Raw genomic sequence first — 23729 nt, forward strand, 5'->3', positions numbered from 1 at the left:
GAACCCCTGCCGTCCCTATTAGGATTTCACCACAGGTCAGTCAGGCAGAAACAGCATTTCCGCCCGCCGGCCCTGCAGTGAACAGGGCCTTAACATTGGCACCGGCTCCTAATGGTGCTGATGCCAATGTGGCGGTGCAGCGGGTGCAGCAATACCCGTTGCGCATTCTACTACCCGTAACTCGGGCAATGGAATGCGCGACAGGGCTGTGCATGGGGCCCTTGCACTGCCCATGCCAAGTGAATGGGCAGTACAGGGGTCCCCAGCAGCCCCTGACACTTCCATTCCACCATCCTTTCAATGGCAGTGTGAATCGCCTTGGAAAGGCTGGTGGTAAGGGGACTCGGAATTCCCAGGTCGGTGCTGCAAGCAGTGATGCCCTGGTACTCGGAACCGGTGGGACCGCCACTGCGAGTCTGGCGATCATGCGACCGCCAGATTCGTAATGAGGGCCATTTTGTTGGGTGTACAGACAAGGTGTGAGTCATCTTATCAAAAGAGTGTGCTAATAATGATTTTCAAGCCATCACAGAGCTATTGTGTGGTTATTGTGATTATAGTCCCAATGGAGATAGTGAGTGAAGGCAATCATGTTTGAGTCTACACTGAAGTAATGTTTTTAAGACAAATGTTCAAATCTCCACACAGATAGAGTGTGGCAATAAGTATGCTCAAGTTAAAACAGTGGTAGTATATAATTATAGGAACATTCAAATCACAGAGGTGAAGGGATGTAGATAAGCATGTTCAAGTTCCCACAAAATAGTATGTGACTATAGTGATGACCAAGTTCTAACAGAGATTTTGTGTGGTTATAGGTATTTTCAAGTCCCGACAGAGATAATGTGTGATTATAGTAGTGCTCAAGTCCCCACAGAGATAGTATGTGGCTATAAGGATGTTCAAGTCCCCACAGGGATAGTGTGTACTTAAAGGGATGTTCAAGGGCCCACAACGATAGTGTGTTATTATAGTGATGTTCAAATCCCCACAGGCATAGTATGTGGTTATATTGATGTCCAAGTCCTCTGAGGCTATCTGTGAAGATAATCATGTTCAAGACGCACTGAGATAGTGTGTAAAACGAATGATTTTTCAAGTGCAATCGGAAACAGTGGGTCTATATTAGCATGTTCAACCCTCCAAATCGATACTCAGTGATTATTGTGGTGGTCAAATCCCAGGAGAGTTAGTTTGTGATTGTAGGGATGTTCAATTCTTACGAAGACAGCATGTTTAGATAACGATGTTCAATTACCCACAGAGATAGTGTATGATTATAGAAATATTCAAGTCCCTACAAAAATAGTGTATAAAAGTAATGTTCAAAACTCCAAACAGATAGAGTATAAGATAAGGATGTTCAAGTGCAAACAAAGATAGTGTATGATTATAGGCGCATTCTAGTTCCAACAGAGGTGGTGTATTAAGGTAATCATGTGCAAGTCCCTACAAAGATAGTGAGTGCGCTCTAGTGACATCAAAGTCCTCACAGGGATAGTGTGTGGTTTCAAGGATGTTTAAGTCCCCACAGAGATATTGTGTGACTATGTTGATGTTCAAGTCCCCACAGAGATAGTGTGTGATTATTGTGATGTTGAACTTCCACAGAGATAGTCTACGGTGATAGGGATGTTCAAGTCCCCACACACATAGTAAGTGATTAAAGTCCCTACTAAAAATGTGTGAGTAGGTAGTCATGTTCAAACCCCCACAAAGATAGTGAGTATTTATAGCAACTGTCAAGTCCAATAGAGATAGCGGGATAATGTATGCTTATAGGGACACAGATAGTGTGTGAAAATAATCGTTTTCAAGTTCCCCTGAGACAGTGTTCAAAGATAATGGGCTAGATTAAAAAACTCCATATTGTTCGAAAAGCAATTCATAAACCTATAAATGCAAATATTCACTGTTGCCTCTCCTATCTGTTCTATCGGGAGATCTTCACACTTGTAAGTTTACTACTTAGTAGAGAGTATGGGAGGGGCCTTGGGAGTGCCTGAAAAAAAAGGAGTACTCACTACTAAATGGGACTGCTTTAGAGAAGAATGAAGAAGGGGTTCAGGTAGTACTAAGGTACACACAAAATAATAAGCCTATTGTTCTTCACAGGTTTCACTTCTAGTTACTAAACCAAAAAGGATCAAAACAGTAATATGCATAGTCCAGCTCAGACCTGTTGGAGGATCCCACACCACAGGTGGCCAACCACTGGTACTGCAACAATAAAATCCCATAGGATATGTCAAAATAAATTAATCTATTTTGACTTTTTAAAATCATATATCCAAACTACAACTTCCAAAGGAGCAACGGGGTCTGGGGGCCCTGGTGTCCAAACACTGTTAGTTTGTGGCTCGACTTCAAAGGCCTGCCGCTGGCTAGCCTCTGTGAGGACTTGGGGGAGATGGGGCCCAGAGCAATGTAAGAGAACTGTTTCTAACAGGAATGGCACTTCCCTCTACCATGCAGAGGCTGCTCCGGGCTGAATATACAAGTCACTGAAGGAGGCTACAAGCCTCTCCTGGTGCTTAACTATACACGCTGGAGATCCTTCTGTGTTCCAAAATCACCTTCAGACTGGTGGCAGGTCATGAGGGAGTCAAACTTTTGGACTCTTGGAGATTTATTTAAAGAGGGGGTACTCATCTCATTCGACCTTCTCATTAAACAGTTGGGCCAGCCAGCAGTAAGTTCATAGTACATAGAAACCTTCTAGTATGAATAGAACAGCTGAAGGGAGTGACAACCTTGGAACTGGTGACTTATCCCCGATACAAACACTTTACACAATGAGTGCCGGGCAGGGGTTCATCTCCTCGCTTGCCAAAGCCATCTTATACAAAAAGCAGGATTCATTAACACCACTTAGGCAGATGGCGGAAAGTCATTTCAGGCATCCACTAACCCACAAAGAATAGAATAGAGTGACTGCCTACCCATGTAAAACTCAATTTCAGTACATACAACATAATATGGTACATAGAGCATACCTCTCACCTGCCAAACTGCATAAAATGTATCCCACAATATCACCTAAATACCCTGAATGTCACGCTCGTATGGCAGCCAAGATACATATGTTTTGGAACGTGCAGCTTGCCCATACGTTTTGGTCAGCCTGCTGCCTCCTGAGCCTATACAGGTGCTGTGAGACAGGGAGAGCCACCAACCATTTTATTAGCCTAGCCTTGCAGATAGCCAGGAGGGCAATTTGTAATGCGTTGGAAAGCCTCAGCATACCTAGCATGGAGAGGTGGCAAAGCATGCTAATTCCCTAGGCCTTGGCGGGATCTACTGCACTCTCTGGAGAGGAAGCGCATGGGCTAAGAAAGTACGCCTGAACTTGGAATGATCTACTCTTTGCATTCCTGTTAGAACATACTAACAGTCATCCATATTGTGACTGCACAACCACATGTGCGCAGCCATGGGACCGTGGGCCAAACAGGCGTTGCTGCATCACAATCTACTTGCTTGTGAATACTGCATGGGGTCAGGCTGGAAGTTTTGTTTCTTTTTTTTGTTTGTTTTTCTTAAAGTTCAATGACGCTACTAAGGTTTAGTCCTATGACAATGCTCAACAATGTACTTGGTTTACTACAATGTATGTCAAATGATATTGTGACTATAGTGCCGCATCTACTGCAACATTGAAAAATAATATTTATTTTGATAATTGTATTTACATATTCAACATTTAGTTTATCTGCTACATATAGTTAAAAAGTCCAAATAAATTAATATAATTTAACACTATTTTGTAAGGGGGTCTGTTTTAATATCTTGCCTTCTTTTTTTTCTATGGGAGCTGTGTAGGAAACTGGCCCTTGTTTCAGTTACCCTCCCCCACTTTTTTGATATTGATGCTGCCTTGACACAGAGGGGGTCATTACGACCCTGCGGCCGGCGGTATGTTGGCAGTAACACCGCCAACAGGCTGGCGGTGTTCCGCCAGCAATTATGACCATGGCGGAATTGCCACGGCCATACCGCCGGCCCCTCCACTTTCCCGCCAGGATTCCGCCTGGCGGTCATAATCCCCAGGGCAGCGGTGCCAGCCATGGCAAGGCTGGCGGTAAGGGGACTTGGGGTGCCCTTGGGGACCCCTGCACTGCCCATGCACTTGGCATGGGCAGTGCAGGGGCCCCCAGGCATAGCCCCGTCGCGCATTTCACTGCCCAAATTTCGGGCAGTGAAATGCGCGACGGGTGCTACTGCACCCGCTGCACATCAGCATTGCCGCTGGCTCTATTACGAGCCGGCTGCAATGTTGATGTGACATTTCCGCTGGGCCAGCGGACGGTAACACTGTTACCGTCCGCTGGCCCAGCGGAAATGTCATAATAGGGAGACAGAAATACCGCCGGCAATGGCGGTATTCTGTCTCCCGCGGCCTCGTGGTCTTTTGAAAAGACCACCGAGGTCGTAATGACCCCCAGAGTGTGCTTGGATCCTGCTAATCAGACCACAGCGCCAGTGTTCTTTCACTAAAACTGTACCATTGTTTTCAAAATTGGCACACCTCTGGCACACAGATAAGACCCTTGTAAATGGTACCAGTGGTACCAAGGGCCCTGTGGCCATGGAAGGTGCTAAATGGCTGCAACATGTGTTGTGCCAATCTAAGGGACCCCTCACCAAACACATGCACACTGCCATGGCAGATTGTGTCTGTTGGTGGGGAGAAAAAGGCAAAGTCGACATTGCATTGCTCTCAGGGTGTCATGCCCACAAAACACTGCCTATGACATAGGTAAGTCACCCCTCTAGCAGACCTTACATCCCTAATGCAGGGTGCACTATACCACAGGTGAGGGCATAGCTGCATGAGCAATATGCCCCTACAGTGTCCAAGTCCATTCTTAGATATTGTAAGTGCAGTGTGGCCATATTAAGTATATGGTCTAGGAGTCTGTCATTACAAACTCCACCGCTCCATAATGACCTCACTGAATACTGGAAAGTTTGGTATCAAACATCTCAGCACAATAAACCCACACTGATGCCAGTGTTGGAATTATTCTAAAAAGCACACAGAGGGAATCATAGAGATGCCCACTGTATTTTGCCCAATACTCTAGTGCAGGGCTGACTGGTCTGTGCCAGCCTCCCACTAGCAGACAGGTTTCTGACCCCAAGGGGTGAGGGCCTTTGTGCTCTCTGAGGCCAGAAACAAAGCCTGCTCTAGGTGGAGGTGATTCACACCTCTCACTGCAGGAACTATAACACCTGGTGGTGAGCCTCAAAGGCTCAGGCCACCTGGTCAGTGCCCCAGGGCACTCCAGCTAGTGGAAATGCCCACCCATCAGACATAGCCCCACTCTTGGTGGCAAGTTTGGTGGGAAACGTAGGAAAAACAAGGAGGAGTGACCACTTCAGCTAGGACCACCCCTAAGGTGGCCAGAGCTGAAGTGACCCCCTCTCTGCAGAATTCTCCATCTTGGTTTGGGGAACAGGGACCAATTTGGTTAGGAATGTATCCCCTAACCAAAGAGAGTGGGCACAAGAAGGGTGTAGCCTCTCTCAGTTTATCAGATTCCTGGTGACCTGACAAGAAAGAAGAAGGACGGCTAAGCTGAACCCCCAGCAGAGAAGGAAGACACACACTGACTTGGCCCCAGCCCTATCAGCCTATCTCCTGCTTCAAAGAACCTGCACAAGACCAGCGATGCATCCGGCAGGACCAGTGACCTCTGCCCAGCTTCAGAGGATTGTCCTGCGCCCCAAGGGCCAAGAACTCCTGAGAACAGCTACCCTGCCCAAAAAGAAACTACACCAAAGGACTCCAGAGCCTCCTCGGATCTATGAGTTCTGACCACTATGCACCCGACGCCCATGGCTCCTGTCCAGGTGACCCAACCAGCTACGGCGGATCCCAAGGAGATTCCGTGCAAGTGCGCACTCTGGGTTGACCTATCCTGTCCTTCATGACGATGCCTGCAGTGTGAATCCAGTGGACCCCCCTTACAGTAAAAGCTCCTGATGAAGATATTCGACTCCTAAAGGTACACTGCACCCACAGCCCCCAGGCCCTGTAGAACCTGACCACCAGTGCAGCAACATCCAGCAGGCGGCCCTCCTACTTGTCCAGCCTGTGGTTTTCCCGAACAGAACCCTCCTCGGACCCAGCCTGCAGCATCTAAGCGAACCCCGGGGTCCCCGCATAGGAAAGCATGGAATGCCCGATCCTCTGTTTGCACCCTGCACTCGGCCGCCCCTATGCAGCAAGGGTGTGTGTTTGGTGCTTACTTGTGCCCCCCTGGTGCTCCTCTAAAACCCACAGTTCTGCTCTCCAAAGACACAGGTACTTACCAGACAGCAGATCTGAAACCGAGTGCCCCCAGTCTCCATATGAGCCCATTTTAAATTTGCCTCAACTTTGACCTCTGCACCTTGCTGGCCCCGTGTTGCTGGTGGTAGGTGCTTGGTTTAGGATTACCTTGAATGCCTACCTGTGGACTTCCTAACCCCTTGAGACTGGAACTGGAAGTCAAGTACTTACCTGTAAATCGTACTAACTTCCTCCCCCCTCCAGGAACTGCTTCTGAAAATTGCAGTGTCAACTTTTAAAACAGATTATTTCCATTTATTCTTAAACTGTACAATTTACTGATTCCAAACAAAGACATATTGATTCATATGTGAAATAAGTATTTATTAATATACATACCTGCAACTTGAAGTCTTGTGGTTCTAGAACTAAATTAAGAAAATATATTTTTACTATATAAAACCACTGCTACACCCGCCACACTGTCACATGACCGATCCTCCGGTGAACCTGTACTAGGGCCAGTGGTGCTCTGCCGCACTGGAGGGCAGGTGGCAGGATGAGTTTGGTGGGTGGCTCAGGCCACCCACCAAACTCGTAATGAGGGCCTATATCTCATTTTGATATAGTATATACAAAGCCAGCTTCCTACAAGCATGTTGCAGTATCAGTTGTTGGCCAGGCGTGGGCCGGCACTTACTACTCCTCTCTTTAGCTGTAATAACTTACACTTGTAAATTTAGCTCCAGAAATCCAGTCACAAAACAATAGTACTTTACCCACTATAAACATACAGTCCCCTTTGTGAATGTTGAGAAATTCGTTTTTTAAGACTAGACATTTCATTTGTTATTTAACGCATCTCATTTTCTTTCAAAAGCAATTACAACAGGCCACCATCTCTGTGATGGCAATGATTCATAGTGGGTTGCAATTTGCAACATACCTTATTAATACACATGAGGTAGGTTGATTTTTGACCTACTGAGAATCTATTTTTTGTGAACTGGCCTACTAGTACAAAGATCAGCTTGCAAAAACAGAATGGAATACAATAGAAAAGTTGGTGCGCAATTTACAATGACTCATTCGGGCCATGAGGGCCAGATATATGACGGAGTGGTTGGAAAAAACTGGTCAAATTTTTCTATGAAACCATGGCCTACATCTAAAAAAGATTATTTTTAACATTTTTAAATGCCTTACCTCTACATGTTTGTAGTCGGTAAAGATTAATGTTTGGTTGAAAAACACGAATTCACACATCTGTGAATCAGTATTTGGAAGGGATGTTCCACATTTTGGTCACAAACTGAAATTGCAATTGTGAAAGATGCTACTGAATCACAATGTGTGGTCTGTACATACCAAAAGCACTTACAGTGGCAAAAGGCCCAATTCTTAAATAGGGCCATTTTTGCAACTGAAACAAATGCTTGCTATATGTGTCTCATAGAGAGATGAGTGATATTCCTTAGATGTCTCTTTTGGAGACTGATTATATGGGAAAAGTACGTTTGCAATTGTCTCTGAATAATACTGATTTCTTGCATTGACCATTATAAAATCTATTTTGGCATTCTACTCTTGACAAACCAGAAGCCAGTATTGAAGCATGGTGCAAAAATGTTTACTCAATCATATAAGAACCTCTTCCTCACTTATTTGAATACCATGTTTTGGACCAGTCATTATTTCTTGTCATTACTTGTCAATTCACTGTTATATCATTTGTGGGACAGTGAAACTGCCAAATGCCCACCTTATCATTGGAGAAAATGTGTATGTTGAGGGGGGCTTTGCATTCTTTATTTTCCAAAGCAAAATCCCACTTTGGGTTTTTGTCTGCGGAAAATAAAAAAAATTAAGTTTGCTGTGTGACTCCACCATGTTGACGTAGCCATCCATCAAACATACAATGCACTGACAGGTCCCGCTGTGATGGTTGTTCCTGACAGTGCTGGGGGTGTTTTCTGGGCTGGCGGCCTCAATATTTGGCAGTTGGGGACTCCATCAGGGTAATGGAGTACTTTACACCAACTCTCTGATGGAGAAAAACCCCATCTGTCAAACTCCTAACTGGCTCATAAATTCAATGTCATTTTAGAGCATGTTATCTGTTTTGTAATTGTCGTTGAAGAAACCAACCATAACTGATTAACCATATAATTCCTATTCACTTTTACAAAAACATTGGGATCTGTGAAACTTTGCAGCACCTTATTATCCAAACGGTAAAACAAAATATGCAGCAGCAGTTCCGACTCGTGGGAGGGAGAATGGGGTGGGGCAGCACAGCCCGGGGGGTCAGGGGAGTGTGAAAAAAAAATGAATGCATTTTTTTTTAAAACTTACCTGGTTCGCAGCACTACCTCTGAACCGCTGCCCTGTCCTCATCTGCAGGGACAGGCTCAGGCTCCCAGCCTGACCTCCATCCAATCCTACAGCTGCTTTCATGCTGCTAGCAGGACTGGACTAAAATGTGATTTTAGAGTTATGCTGAGCATTCACGAGACATAAAGGTGAATCAGGAGTGTTTTGTATGAACTTGTATGGACTTTGCAGTCAACATACATCCTTGAGTGGAAATTGCATTGCATTTGGCCAAAAGGAAGCTGTGTAAAATATGTAATTATGTGAAGACTACATCCTATGGCTTGGAATATCACACAATATTCCCCTTAAACTGTTTGCACCTAGTTGTATCTGCTGCTAGGCTTTCTCACAATGCCCAGTCAAGCTAATTTGTGTGAATCCTTGAGAGTCTGGGTCACTCCCTTCCTGCTATGTCACTCTAGCCTATATTATCGTGGTTAGTGGTCTTTGACACAAATAATGTTTTCGATCTGAACTCAACAGGTGCAGGAACACAGTCTCCCCTAGTACCAGTATAAGGTCTGAGATATTAGGATGTCACTGCTCCTCTCAGCCAGTCATCTTTGAAGCATGCACTTCTGCTGCTTATAATGACCCTGCCTGTAAATATTTTCTTATGTTGAACCTTTTCTGTGTGTGTTATCTCTAATCACCGTGCAGTATCGGTGTGTGACACAAGATAATAACTCTGCTGCTACCTATGCTATATGTACTCTTTCTAAGTACATGAGGAGCTTTCATTGCTAATGCTTTTAATGTTTTGGTTATGAGTGTGTTGGAGAAGACCTTTTCAAATATACAGAAGTCAAAACTGTTGGTGCTTTTCAATGCATTATTCCTTTGAGGTGCAAATAGGCATAAGTGAAAAGTTGTATGGGGAGTAGGCTCTCCTCTCTGTGCCACCCCAGTCTGCTCTGCAACATGACACTCCAGGACACTCTACTGTGTGTCACACCACTCACCTCTACGGCACTCCACACTTTGCTATTCAACTCTATGGCCCTCATTATGAACTTGGCAGCAAATGGTGAACAGAAGACCGCCTGTGGCGGTAGACTGGACACCGCCAAATTATGATGCCAAAAAGACAAACCTCCAAAAATCCTGCAACCTCCAGCCACCGCTTGTGCCTTCAGTGGCGGAAAGGCAGTACACCCCACTGTTCCACCGCAATGCAGACAAATCCTCTGCCCACCAAATAATGAAGCACAAATGAGCGTGGCAGATAGTGGATACCGAACGATCATTGGTGGTATAGACCACCACGGCCAGCAATGGGACCCACCAACATGACCTGCACACAATGGCAACTTTTAAAACCCACACACCTGACTCACATCCACAACATTATAAAACACACACATACACACCCCAAAATCCTTTGCATCACCAATAGCACGACTGAGATTGACAACACAACACCCATACACTGAACACAACAGAACACAAGTTACATGCACAAATACTCCACCAAAACACTTACAACCCCCAAACACCATAATAAGTCACACACAGAACCACACAACAGCACCCTCACTAATACACCCACTACAGAAACCGTGGCACCCCCTAAGCACTCCCGCTTCACAGATAGGGAGCTAAGGACCATGGTGGACAAAATACTCAGGGTGGAGCCACAACTATTCAGGGCACAGGTTCAGCAGACACCCATGGCCTGGAAACTGGAGCTATGGCAGACGATTGTCAACAAAGTCAACAGAGTGCGAAACCATCAATGCACAAGGGATGACATCTGGAAGAGATGGAATGACCTGCACGGGAAGGTTCGGTCATTGGCACCCAGGCACAATATTGCCGTACAAAAGACTGGTGGCAATCTACCACCTACACCCCTGATTACACCGACTGGGAGGAGGAAGTCCTGGCTATCCTGCACTGGACTCACTCGAGGACTGGACTCAGGTAAGTCAACTATAATACCTTAACAGACACCCCACCTATAATGCATGTATCACCCCACACCTCTCACTCCAACCAGAATCCCATCTCCTCCCAGTCCACAATACCCACATTCAACTACCCTGCATGCCCTCTATCCCACAAACAGACCTCCATCCTGCCCCCTGTGCACAGTCACCTACCCCTGCATGGATTCCCAGTGGCACTACAGCACCTACCATGCACCTCCACTCCCCGCAATGAAATGCAAAGATATGTAAACGAAGGGACCTGGCATGCCACAACAGGGGACTATAAGCACAAAATAGGGCAGAGCTGTGCATCAATTGCTGAAAAAGTACCTGACACCCACATGTCCATTCCCCCCCACATACACCACCACCATGCCACCCGGACGGAAATGCCAAGGAGTGCCAGCGCCCCACCTGAAGACAGAGGCCCCCCTGAGGAAAGTGCACAGGGATGTATGGAATCTGTGGAATACCCTGGCTCATCACACAGTCCTGGACTGTCACCATCTAGCAGCCCCACCCAGGATACCACTGACAGCCCTACCACCCAGCCACCATCATCAGCTCTGGCCAAACGACCCCACACCAGTGTCTCTCAGCCATGGACTAGCGGCCACATGTACAGAGGCCACAGTCTCTGCCCTCCAACAGGCAGGATGATGAAGGGCCCAGTGCAAGTGGGACTGCCAGACCTATGCAGGGGACACAGGCACAGGGGGCTAGGGCCAGTGGGAGGACATCAGTGGCCTAGGGGGGTGGCCAAAGGATGGGTCCAGCAGCCCAGGAGGTGATATCTGAGGTCCTGGTAGCATACCACAATTCCCAGGACAGAATGGGACAGATCCGGGCCACCTTAAAGCAGAATCTGAGGCTGAAGATAGCACACCACCAGGAGGCCATGGAGCAATGGAAACAGCTCATTGCCACCATGGCCACCATTGCAGGGGTGCTCCAGCACCAGTACCACGGCCAGTCTGAGACCTCCACCCACCTGCAAGCACCTACCACTAGCCAGGATACTGCCCTGCCATCTACATCCGCAACAGGTAATGGACTGGTGGCACTGCCAGAGGACACTCAGGAAACCAGCACCCCTACCCCTGCAGCCCAGCTACAGCCACGCAAACATGCCCTCAGACCCAGACATGCCACTGAAACACCCGCCAAGACCAAGCCCACCACTAGGAAGTGACTGTGCAACGAACTGTCTCTCTTGTGTGCCACTGTGCTCCCTTGTTGATTTGCCACTGCTATCACACCATCTACCAATGGCCATATGGAACAAATCCCAGTGCTGCCAACAGCTGAGCATATGTACCTGAGTATGGATATGCACCATATGCCCCTCCCTATCATTGTCCCACAAAATGTGTATATTTTATCACTTAATAAATACACCTCAAATCATATGTCCATTGTCAATATGAGATTTCGATTGTGAGTATGTATACATTACACACTCAATTTCATAATCATACCTTTATTGCAGGAGGGGATCCAACACACTGTAGTGTCTGAAATATGTCACACTGTACCTAATATTGGGTTACCTGGCAAATGCCACTTCAGTCATCAGTTAACAGTGTCAGTGACTAAAGACACCACATTACCAATTACATGAGTCAGACTGAAACTATGCAGTGAAGACATCAGCATCATTGAACAGCACCTTAGAGTCACTGGAAGTATAGGCTGGTCAACTGGTTCCTGGAGTTGATATCTTCCCCCTCTTCTTCCTCACCATCACTCTCATCCCCTCTCTGAAGTTGTTGGGCTGGTTGGACAGCACCCTCGTCTTCTAGAAGGGAGATAGTTTTCCTCACAGCCAAGTTGTGCAGCATGCAGCAGGCCACCACTATCTTACACACCTTGTCAGGGACATAGCACATTATCCCCCAGAGACATGGAGGCAACAAAATCTAGCCTTCAGGAGACTTATAGTGCGCTCAATCATCCTCCTAGTACGTCCATGGGCCTCATTATAATTGCTCTCTACATCTGTTCTAGGGTTCCTCACAGATGTCAGGAGCCATTGCAATTTGGGGTAGCCAGAATCACCTGCAAAAGTGGGCGAAACAGGAACTTCATAAACTGGCTTTACATGCATATTGGCTGGCTGTCAGCTTTGTACAGATCCAGTGTGATACACACTCACCTATGAGCCATCTTGGTCTCATTGTAGTTGTTCCATCAAGTGTGGTACGCTGCTGTTTCTCAGGACAAAGGAATGATGGACTGAGCCTGGGAACCTGGCATTGACATGTGACATGTACTGGTCAGCAGTACGCACCAATTGTATATTCATGGAGTGATAGTTCTTCCGATTCCTGTACACCTGTTGATTCACTCTTGGGGGTATGAGAGCTATGTGTGTTCCATCAACGGCACAAATCACATGTGGGATGTTAGCAAAGGGATAAAATCCAGATTTGATGGCAGGAAGTTCGGCCCTTTGGGGAAACTGGACATATGTTTGCAGGTGTTGGACGAATGCATCCAGGAATTTTGACAGGATGAGGCTGAACATTGGCTGTGAGACCCCTGCACCCATGCCCACTGTCACCTGAAGTGAGCATTTAGCCTGTAGCCAAAAAATGGAGTACAGATAGCACTTGCACAGTTGTAGGGATGGCATGCTGATTCAGATTAGCTGGTTTCAGTACAGGATCCATTAATGCACAGAGGTCATGGACAGTAGCTCTATTGAGTCTGTAGGTGACAATGATGTGACGTTTCGCCATAGTTTCCAAATCAACCAGAGGTCTGTAAACAGATGGGGACCTCCCTCGCCACATGGGTCTGTACGTATGGGGGAGGAAAGAACACATTTTGAGTGTCAACATACACCTGCATCACATGCTGTCACTGTCTCTTTGTAAGTGTGACACGTAGGTAACGCAAACAGACGCAAAGTATGCAATACACTGTCAGGCATATGTGTGCTGAGTTCACTCTGTAACAATGGCATGCCAGTGTGGACACAATTCCACAGATGGGTGCATGTGAGGGTCCTAGACTCATGTCAGTAAGCAAGTAAGGTTAGAGATTTTGAGGCCCTGGATGAGGCTTCTGTCCAGGCTATGGTGACGTAGTGGTAGCAAAATGGCAGCCCCCTGCCATCCAGGTATGAGGGAGCGGAAGTGACTTCATTCCGCTGGCTTTAGTCGTCATGGCGGAAGACGGTGTTCACCGCCGTGCACCTGATCATTGGATTACATGGTTGTCAATGGGGAACCTGGGCCAATCATGATCACCACCGGCGGTGACAGAGCACACCGCCGCAGTACCTATGCCATTTTGTCCGACCCTTGACACTTGACTCCTGATTCCTGTGCAGGGTAGTATTCACTGCGTGTGCTGCTGTGTCCTGACTCTGGTCCCTCAGATGGCACGTGTCACAGGAGAACAGGCCCCAACCTTCACTGCGGAGGAGCTGGAAAAGCTGGTGGACAGGGTCCTACCCCTGTATGCCAAGTTGTATGGCCAACCAGAGGAGCAGGTGAGTTGGCGTCTGTCATCCTTAGAGGTGTGTGATTGTGGCCGATGCCTGTATGCATGTGGTTTTGATGTGTGACTGCACAGCCGTAGACTGCCTGGCATATACTGTATGTGACTTGATAACATGGCTTTCAACAATGGCCGTTCCATAGGGAATGACATGTCATCTGTTTTCGGTGCACAAATATTGACATCTGTTTCTTTGCTCTGTGTGTCCCATGCAGGTAAGCGCCCACAAAAGAAAGGTCTGTGGCAAGCCATTGCAAAGGAAGTGCGGACCCTGGGGGTCTACAATCGGCAGAGCACCCACTGCAGGAAGCGGTGAAAAGACCTGAGGCGCTGGGCCAGGAAGACGGGATAGGCCCAGCTGGGGAAGTCCTCACAACGAGGAAGGGGTGCCCCTTCTGACCCTGACCCCCCAATGGCCCGCATTCTGGCGGTGGCCTATCCAGATTTGGATGAGCGTTTGAAGACAGCACAGCAGCCACAAGGAGGTGAGTACCAACACTATTGTGATACTGCTTTGATGGATGTATATTGGTGCTGTGGTAAGTATGCATTCTAGTGCCAGGCACTTGGACAGGTGCGTTCCTGCAGTCCTGCCCCCTCAAAGACCCTGGAATGGTGTGAGGTTTAGTGTGGGCAGTCTCCATAGGCCCATGGGTGGTCCCCTTTCTGTCATCTGGTATGCTTTGTGGCCTCATGACTTGTAAGTGCATTGGCTGGGCATGGTCTCTCATGGGTGTACTCCACACAGTGTATCAGGTCCGTGTTTTTTGTGGGTAATGTGGTGTATTCTGGGGTAATGGCCACTAATCAGGGGCACAGTAATGACCTATGTTGTAAGTGCTGCGTGTAGGTGTGTGACCTGGATGGGAGTGTGTGTGGGCCAGAGATGTACATATATCCTGTTTTTGACAATTTTCTTTCTTGTTTTGTCTCTCCACCCCTGTGTTCTTTTGTCATTTATGTACATCAGCATCATCTGGCGAGGGACCTGTGGCACCGGCGAGTGGGGATGCAGCAGCCCACGGTTCCAAGGAGGCAGAGTCGAGCAATGCCAAGGGGACCAGTGGGTTGGAGGGCGAGGGGAGTACCATAGGGGAGGAAACTACCACTGGAGGTAGTGACTCTGATACCTCCTCCAATGGGATCTCCCTGGTGGTGGTGGACCCTACTGGGCCTACCCATTCTATGCCATCTTCCGCCACCCCGTGCCATCACCGCCCTCCCAGTTGCTCCCCACCGAGTTGCCTGTGCCCAGTCACCCAGGTGGGTGGGCGTCTCCTTCGCCCCAGGCACCTCATACCCTGCCCCAGTCAGCTCTGCTGCCCTCACAGAGGAGGCTATTGACCCCCTGAGAACCATCTCTGTAGGGCAGACAACCATTGGGAATGCCATCCAGGGGCTAGCAACCCAGATGCAGCAATGCATACCTGAAAGGCATTCACAGTGCCATGTCTGGCCTTCAGAGATCTTTTCAGGCTCTGGCCTCCTCTTTGACAGCAGCCAGTGTCCCTGCACTTTCTGTCCACCCTCCCACCACCTCTACCCCTTCCAGCACCCCACTCCCTTCACCCATCCCAAGCACACATACAGACAGCCATGCACACATGTCACAAGAAATACACAGACAAAGACAAGCACCACACTTACCACCACAGGCAGGCACACACCCAACATACCAAAGCACACACAAAAACATCCACTTCCCCCAGTGTGTCATCCTCCCTGCTACCCTGTCTGTCACCTCACCATGCAAACCCACACGTATTGCACCGTCAGTCACTGCTGCTGCCCACATTCGTGCAGTCATCCCAACAACTGACATCAGACATGCACCCCAGACACCACACCTGCACTCACCACAACTATATTGACAAACACTTGTAGCACACTCACCAGACCTACAGACAGACACCCAGACAACATCCATGTACACTGGCAGCCAGTCTTCTCCCACTGTGTCCACCCCCCTCCTCCCAAAACACTCAAACATTCACAGACATCCACATCCACCACACATCACCATACTTTACAGTCACCTGCATCCATGTACGGCACATCTACACCTGATACAAACACTCCCTCTACCTCCACTCACAGACCTGCCTCCAAATCCCCTCGAACTGCCCCTAAGAAACTTTTCCTTTCCTGAATTGGCCTTCTCAAACCCACTGGTCCACCCCATCTTGTCCCTAAACGTGCCCATCTCCTTGCCCAGTCCAGTCCTTCCATGTCCAAGTCCGCCCCAGTCCGGCCTTCCCATTCGCGTGCCCCTTCCCCAAGGAGGAAGAAGCCCCATGTTGGCCCAGGTCCCTCTGCCGCCCCCCATTCCAAGCCCACTCCCCCTGCTTCCAAGGGCAAGGCCAAACCCACTCCACATCTCAAACCTAAGCCCAAGCCCCCATTCCAGACGTAAGTCCCCACCCCTCCACCCACTGCCCCTGTTCCCTGAGGTGCCTGGCTGCCCCATTGATGCCCCTTTCAAGTGGAGTACCCTTTGCACATGTGGGAGTCAAGTTTGGCCTTTTTTGGCCCTTCAGAGTATTTACAATGGAGTGGCCAATGGCATTATTTGGACATTTTTTTTTGTGCTAAATAAAAGTTTAGTGCCCTGTAGTGCTGTTGGCACAATATAGTGACGTTGTTCAGCATTTCACTGTGGGGGTGTTGTGTGCACATGTGTGTACTTTGATGCAGGTCTTTATTGCCTTGTTTTGGTATGTTTGGCTTGGGATGTGGGAGGGGCTGGGAGTGCGTTGCAGGGAGCGTTGGGTGGTTGTGTAACTGTGCCCTTCCTTCCCATGTATACTAGGTTGCAGTACTTACTTTCGTCGTCTTCGTCGGCGAACACGGTCATGGAGGTATATGGCATGGAGTAGCACTGGCATTATTTCCAACTCTCTCTCCGTGGGTGCGTCAGCGTGTTGTGTGTGCCTCCGGAGAGTGAGTCCTTTTAAATTGTTCATTTCAGCCACACTTTGTCTGGCGGTAGCTTCCGCCCCAGAACTGATGGCGGTCTTGTGTTTCATTATTTGGTGGGCATGTAGGACCTCTCTGCGGCCTGTGGGTAGCCTCCTCCATCCTCGTCGGGACTACAAAGATGCCGGTGTGTGGATGGACCGCTACTTGTTTCTCATTGGTTCATTATTTGACGGTCTGAACCGCCACCATGTTCATAATTACCACCTATGTCACTCTACTCCACTCCATGCCAGCCTACTCTACTCACTCCACTGTACACTATTGTAGGAGGCTGGACTGGCTTGTAGTGAGTACCAAGGGGTACTTGCACCTTGCACCAGGCCCAGTTATCCCTTATTAGTGTATAGGGTGTCTAGCAGCTTAGGCTGATAGATAATGGTAGCTTAGGACAGCGTCGCTGGATTCGAGGGACCTCGCTCGTCGTGCTGAGAGGAGACCCAAGGGACCGGTAATGCAGCTTTTTGGTGCCTGCGGTTGCAGGGGGAAGATTCCGTCGACCCACGGGAGATTTCTTCGGAGCTTCTGGTGCAGAGAGGAGGCAGGCTACCCCCACAGCATGCACAAGCAGGAAAACAGTCGAGAAGGCGGCAGGATCAGCGTTACAGAGTTGCAGTAGTCGTCTTTGCTACTATGTTGCAGGTTTGCAGGCTTCCAGCGCGGTCAGCGGTCGTTTCCTTATCAGAAGGTGAAGAGGGAGATGCAGAGGAACTCGGCTGAGCTCATGCATTCGTTATCTAAAGTTTCCCCAGAGACAGAGACCCTAAATAGCCAGAAAAGAGGGTTTGGCTACCTAGGAGAGAGGAAAGGCTACTAACACCTGAAGGAGCCTATCAGCAGGAGTCTCTGACGTCACCTGGTGGCACTGGCCACTCAGAGCAGTCCAGTGTGCCAGCAGCACCTCTGTTTCCAAGATGGCAGAGGTCTGGAGCACACTGGAGGAGCTCTGGACACCTCCCAGGGGAGGTGCAGGTCAGGGGAGTGGTCACTCCCCTTTCCTTTGTCCAGTTTCGCGCCAGAGCAGGGGCTAAGGGGTCCCTGAACCGGTGTAGACTGGCTTATGCAGAATTGGGCACATCTGTGCCCAACAAAGCATTTCCAGAGGCTGGGGGAGGCTACTCCTCCCCTGCCTTCACACCATTTTCCAAAGGGAGAGGGTGTCACACCCTCTCTCAGAGGAAGTTCTTTGTTCTGCCATCCTGGGCCAGGCCTGGCTGGACCCCAGGAGGGCAGCTGCCTGTCTGAGGGGTTGGCAGCAGCAGCAGCTGCAGTGAAACCCCAGGAAGGGCAGTCTGGCAGTACCAGGGTCTGTGCTACAGACCACTGGGATCATGGAATTGTACCAACAATGCCAGGATGGCATAGAGGGGGCAATTCCATGATCATAGACATGTTACATGGCCATATTCGGAGTTACCATGGTGAAGCTACATATAGGTAGTGACCTATATGTAGTGCACGCGTGTAATGGTGTCCCCGCACTCACAAAGTTCAGTGAATTGGCTCTGAACAATGTGGGGGCACCTTGGCTAGTGCCAGGGTGCCCTCACACTAAGTAACTTTGCACCTAACCTTTACCAGGTAAAGGTTTAGACATATAGGTGACTTATAAGTTACTTAAGTGCAGTGTAAAATGGCTGTGAAATAACGTTGACGTTATTTCACTCAGGCTGCAGTGGCAGGCCTGTGTAAGAATTGTCAGAGCTCCCTATGGGTGGCAAAAGAAATGCTGCAGCCCATAGGGATCTCCTGGAACCCCAATACCCTGGGTACCTCAGTACCATATACTAGGGAATTATAAGGGTGTTCCAGTAAGCCAATGTAAATTGGTAAAAATGGTCACTAGCCTGTCAGTGACAATTTGGAAAGAAATGAGAGAGCATAACCACTGAGGTTCTGATTAGCAGAGCCTCAGTGAGACAGTTAGTCACTACACAGGTAACACATTCAGGCACACTTATGAGCACTGGGGCCCTGGGTTACCAGGGTCCCAGTGACACATACAACTAAAACAACATATATACAGTGAAAAATGGGGGTAACATGCCAGGCAAGATGGTACTTTCCTACACAACCCCCCCCCAAACGAAGGACAATAAGACTAGCCATTACCTGATGAGTCTTCATTGTCTAAGTGGAAATATCTGGAGAGTCCATCTGCATTGGAGTGGCTACTCCCAGGTCTATGTTCCACTGTATAGTCCATTCCCTGTAGGGATATGGACCACCTCAACAATTTAGGATTTTCACCTTTCATTTGTTTTAGCCAAAGTAGAGGTTTGTGGTCTGTCTGAACAATGAAGTGAGTGCCAAACAGGTATGGCCTCAACTTCTTCAGAGCCCAGACCACAGCAAAGGCCTCCCTCTCAATGGCAGACCAACGCTTTTCTCTAGGGGTCAACCTCCTACTAATAAAAGCAACAGGTTGATCCTGGCCCTCAGAATTAAGTTGTGATAGGACTGCCCCTACTCCTAATTCAGATGCATCAGTTTGGACATAGAATTTTTTAGAGTAACAAGGGCTTTTCAGGACAGGTGCAGAGCACATGGCCTGCTTCAGCTCCTCAAAAGCTTTCTGACAGCTTGCTGTCCTTAATACCTTTTTAGGCATTTTCTTGGATGTGAGGTCATTAAGAGGGGCTGCAATGGAGCCATAGTTCTTAATGAACCTCCTGTAATACCCAGTGAGGCCTAGGAAGGCTCTCACCTGAGTCTGAGTGGTAGGGGGAACCCAATCAATAATAGTTTGGATTTTCCCCTGAAGTGGTGCAATCTGTTCCCCACCAACAAGGTGTCCCAGATAAACCACCTTACCCTGCCCTATCTGGCACTTTGAAGCCTTGATAGTGAGGCCTGCCTTTTGCAGGGCCTCCAAAACTTTCCAAAGGTGGACCAGGTGATCATCCCAGCTGGAGCTAAAGACAGCTATATCGTCCAAATATGCTGCACTGAAAGCTTCCAGCCCTTGCAGGACTGTGTTCACCAACCTCTGAAAAGTTGCAGGTGCATTTTTCAAACCAAAAGGCATTACAGTAAACTGGTAATGTCCTCCAATGGTAGAAAATGCAGTCTTAGGTTTAGCATCTTCTGACAATTTGATCTGCCAATACCCTGCAGTCAAATCAAAAGTGCTTAGATACTTGGCAGATGCCAGTGTATCTATAAGCTCATCTGCCTTGGGTATAGGGTGAGCATCCGTTTTGGTTACCAAGTTGAGACCTCTATAGTCTACACAAAACCTCATTTCCTTCTTTCCATCTTTAGAATTGGGTTTTGGTACCAGTACCACAGGAGAAGCCCATGGACTGTCAGAGTGCTCAACCACTCCTAGTTCCAACATTTTCTTAACTTCTTGCTTTATGCAGTCCCTGACATGGTCAGGCTGCCTATAGATCTTACTTTTGACAGGTAAACTGTCTCCAGTATCTATAGTGTGCTCACACCAAGAAGTGGTGCCTGGCACAGTAGAGAAGAGTTCTGAAAATTGTCCTAGGAGATTTATGCAATTGTCTTTCTGCTCAGCAGTAAGACAATCAGCCAAAACTACACCTTCCACAAGAGCATCTTGATCTGTGGAAGAGAAGAGATCAGGTAGAGGATCACTGTCTTCTTCCTGTCCCTCATCTGTTGCCATGAGCAGGGTGAGATCAGCCCTGTCATAGTAGGGTTTCAGGCGGTTGACATGGAGCACCCTAAGGGGACTCCTGGCAGTGCCTAAGTCAACCAAGTAGGTGACTTCACCCTTCTTTTCAACAATTGTGTGGGGTCCACTCCATTTATCTTGGAGTGCTCTTGGGGCCACAGGCTCCAAGACCCACACTTTCTGCCCTGGTTGGTACTGAACCAAAACAGCCTTCTGATCATGCCATTGCTTCTGGAGCTCTTGGCTGGCCTGAAGGTTTTTACTGGCCTTTTTCATGTACTCAGCCATCCTTGATCTGAGGCCAAGTACATAGTCCACAATATCCTGCTTAGGAGCTTTTAAAGGTTGTTCCCAACCCTCCTTTACAAGTGTGAGTGGACCCCTAACAGGGTGTCCAAAAAGAAGTTCAAAGGGGCTGAAGCCCACTCCTTTCTGGGGTACCTCCCTGTAGGCAAAAAGGAGGCATGGTAGAAGGATATCCCATCTCCTGCGGAGTTTTTCAGGGAGACCCATAATCATGCCTTTGAGAGTTTTATTAAATCTCTCCACCAGTCCATTTGTTTGTGGATGATAGGGTGTTGTGAACTTGTAAGTTACACCACACTCCTTCCACATGGCCTTTAAGTATGCAGACATGAAATTGCTTCCCCTGTCTGATACTACTTCCTTTGGGAAGCCCACCCTGGAAAATATTCCCAGGAGGGCCTTTGCCACTGCAGGTGCTGTAGTGGTCCTTGAAGGAATAGCTTCAGGATATCTTGTGGCATGGTCCACTACCACTAAGATAAACCTATTGCCTGAAGCAGTAGGAGGGTCAAGGGGGCCAACTATGTCAACCCCTACCCTTTCAAAGGGAACCCCAACCACAGGCAGTGGGATAAGGGGTGCCTTTGGGGTGCCACCTGTCTTGCCACTGGCTTGACAGGTTTCACAGGACTTGCAAAATTCTTTTGTGTCCTCAGACATCCTAGGCCAATGAAACAGGGGAACAAGCCTGTCCCAAGTTTTCATTTGTCCTAGATGCCCAGCTAAGGGAATGTCATGTGCCAGTGTTAGGAGGAACTTTCTGTACTCCTGAGGAATCACTAATCTCCTGGCAGCTCCAGGTTTAGGATCCCTATGCTCAGTGTACAAGAGGTTGTCCTCCCAGTAAACTCTGTGAGAGTCACTGACATCCCCATTAGCCTGTTTGACAGCTTGCTGTCTGAGACCCTCTAATGTGGGACAGGTTTGCTGTGCCACACTCAGCTCCTCCCTGGCAGGCCCCCCTTCACCCAAAAGCTCAGCAGTGTCTGCTTCCAGCTCCTCTGGTGTAGGTTCTGCACAGTGAGGGAATTCTTCTTCCTCAGAAGTAGAATCCACTGTAGAGGGAGGGATAGTAGGAAGTGGTTTGCTTCTACTAGCCCTAGCTTTAGGGAGCACTTGGTCCATTGTTCCAGGATCCAAGCTTCCCTGTCCTTTTTGCTTTTTGGCCTGAGCCCTTGTCAAAGCAAAAATATGCCCTGGGATGCCCAGCATTGCTGCATGGGCCTCCAACTCCACATCTGACCAAGCTGATGTCTCCAAATCATTCCCTAATAGACAGTCTACAGGTAAATCTGAAGCTACCACAACTTTCTTTGGACCAGTTACCCCCCCCCAGTTGAGATTTACAACAGCCATGGGGTGGCTTTGTGTTATGTTGTGAGCATCGGTTACTTGGTACTGGTGTCCAAGTATGTGTTGTTCAGGGTGCACCAGTTTCTCAATCACCATTGTGACACTGGCACCTGTGTCCCTGTAGGCCTGGACCTCAACACCATTTATTAGGGTTAGTTGCTTGTACTTCTCCAAGTTATGGGGGCAAGCAACCAAAGTGGCTAAATCAATAGCCCCTTCAGAGACTAAAGTAGCCTCTGTGGTCTCCCTAATCAGACCAACCCCAACTAAATTACCAAAAGTGAGCCCAGCTACTCCCTTGGATTGGCTATTAGTAGGTTTGCTCCCACCACCACTGCTATTAGTAGGGACACTAGGTGTAGCAGTAGGGGTTGTAGTGGTAGGAGCTGTGGTGCCTTTCTTTGGACAACTGGGATCTGTTGTCCAATGGCCTTTTATTTTACATAAATAGCACCATGGTTTCTTTTCCTTGTTCTGATTAAAGGAGGATTTGGGCCCACCACCCCCACCAGAGTGTTTTTGTGGGCCTGATGAAGACTCATTTTTAGATTTGTCCCCACCCTTGTCAGAAGACTTACCATCCTTCTTTTTGTTGCCATCTTTGTCACCCCCTGTATGAACTTTTCTGTTCACTCTTGTTCTGACCCATTTCTCTGCCTTCTTTCCCAATTCTTGGGGAGAGGTCAGATCAGAGTCCACCAAGTACTGGTGCAACAAATCAGACACACAATTATTAAGAATATGCTCTCTCAGGATCAAGTTATACAGGCTGTCATAATCAGTAACTTTACTGCCATGTAACCACCCCTCCAAGGCCTTCACTGAATGGTCAATGAAATCAACCCAGTCTTGTGAAGACTCCTTTTTGGTCTCTCTGAACTTTATCCTGTACTGTTCAGTGGTTAAGCCATAACCATCCAGGAGTGCATTCTTAAGAACTTGGAAATTATTGGCATCATTTTCTTTCACTGTAAGGAGCCTATCCCTACCTTTTCCACTAAATGATAGCCATAGGATAGCAGCCCACTGCCTTTGAGGGACATCCTGTACAACACAGGCCCTCTCAAGTGCAGCAAACCACTTGTTAATGTCATCCCCCTCCTTATAAGGGGGAACTATCTTGTGCAGATTCCTGGAATCATGCTCTTTTGCAGGATGACTATGGGGAATACTGCTGCTGCCACCATGGGTATCTAAACCCAACTTCTGTCTTTCCTTCTCTAATTCAAAAGACTGTCTATCCAAATCCAGCTGTTGCTTTTTAAGCTTCAGTCTGGTTTGTTCCACCCTCAACTTATTGAGTTCCCTCTCTAACATTCTGTCATCAGGGTTGGTGGGAGGGACATTTCTAGAAACAGAG

This window comes from Pleurodeles waltl, chromosome 4_1, assembly GCF_031143425.1.
Source record: "Pleurodeles waltl isolate 20211129_DDA chromosome 4_1, aPleWal1.hap1.20221129, whole genome shotgun sequence".
Taxonomy (NCBI): domain Eukaryota; kingdom Metazoa; phylum Chordata; class Amphibia; order Caudata; family Salamandridae; genus Pleurodeles; species Pleurodeles waltl.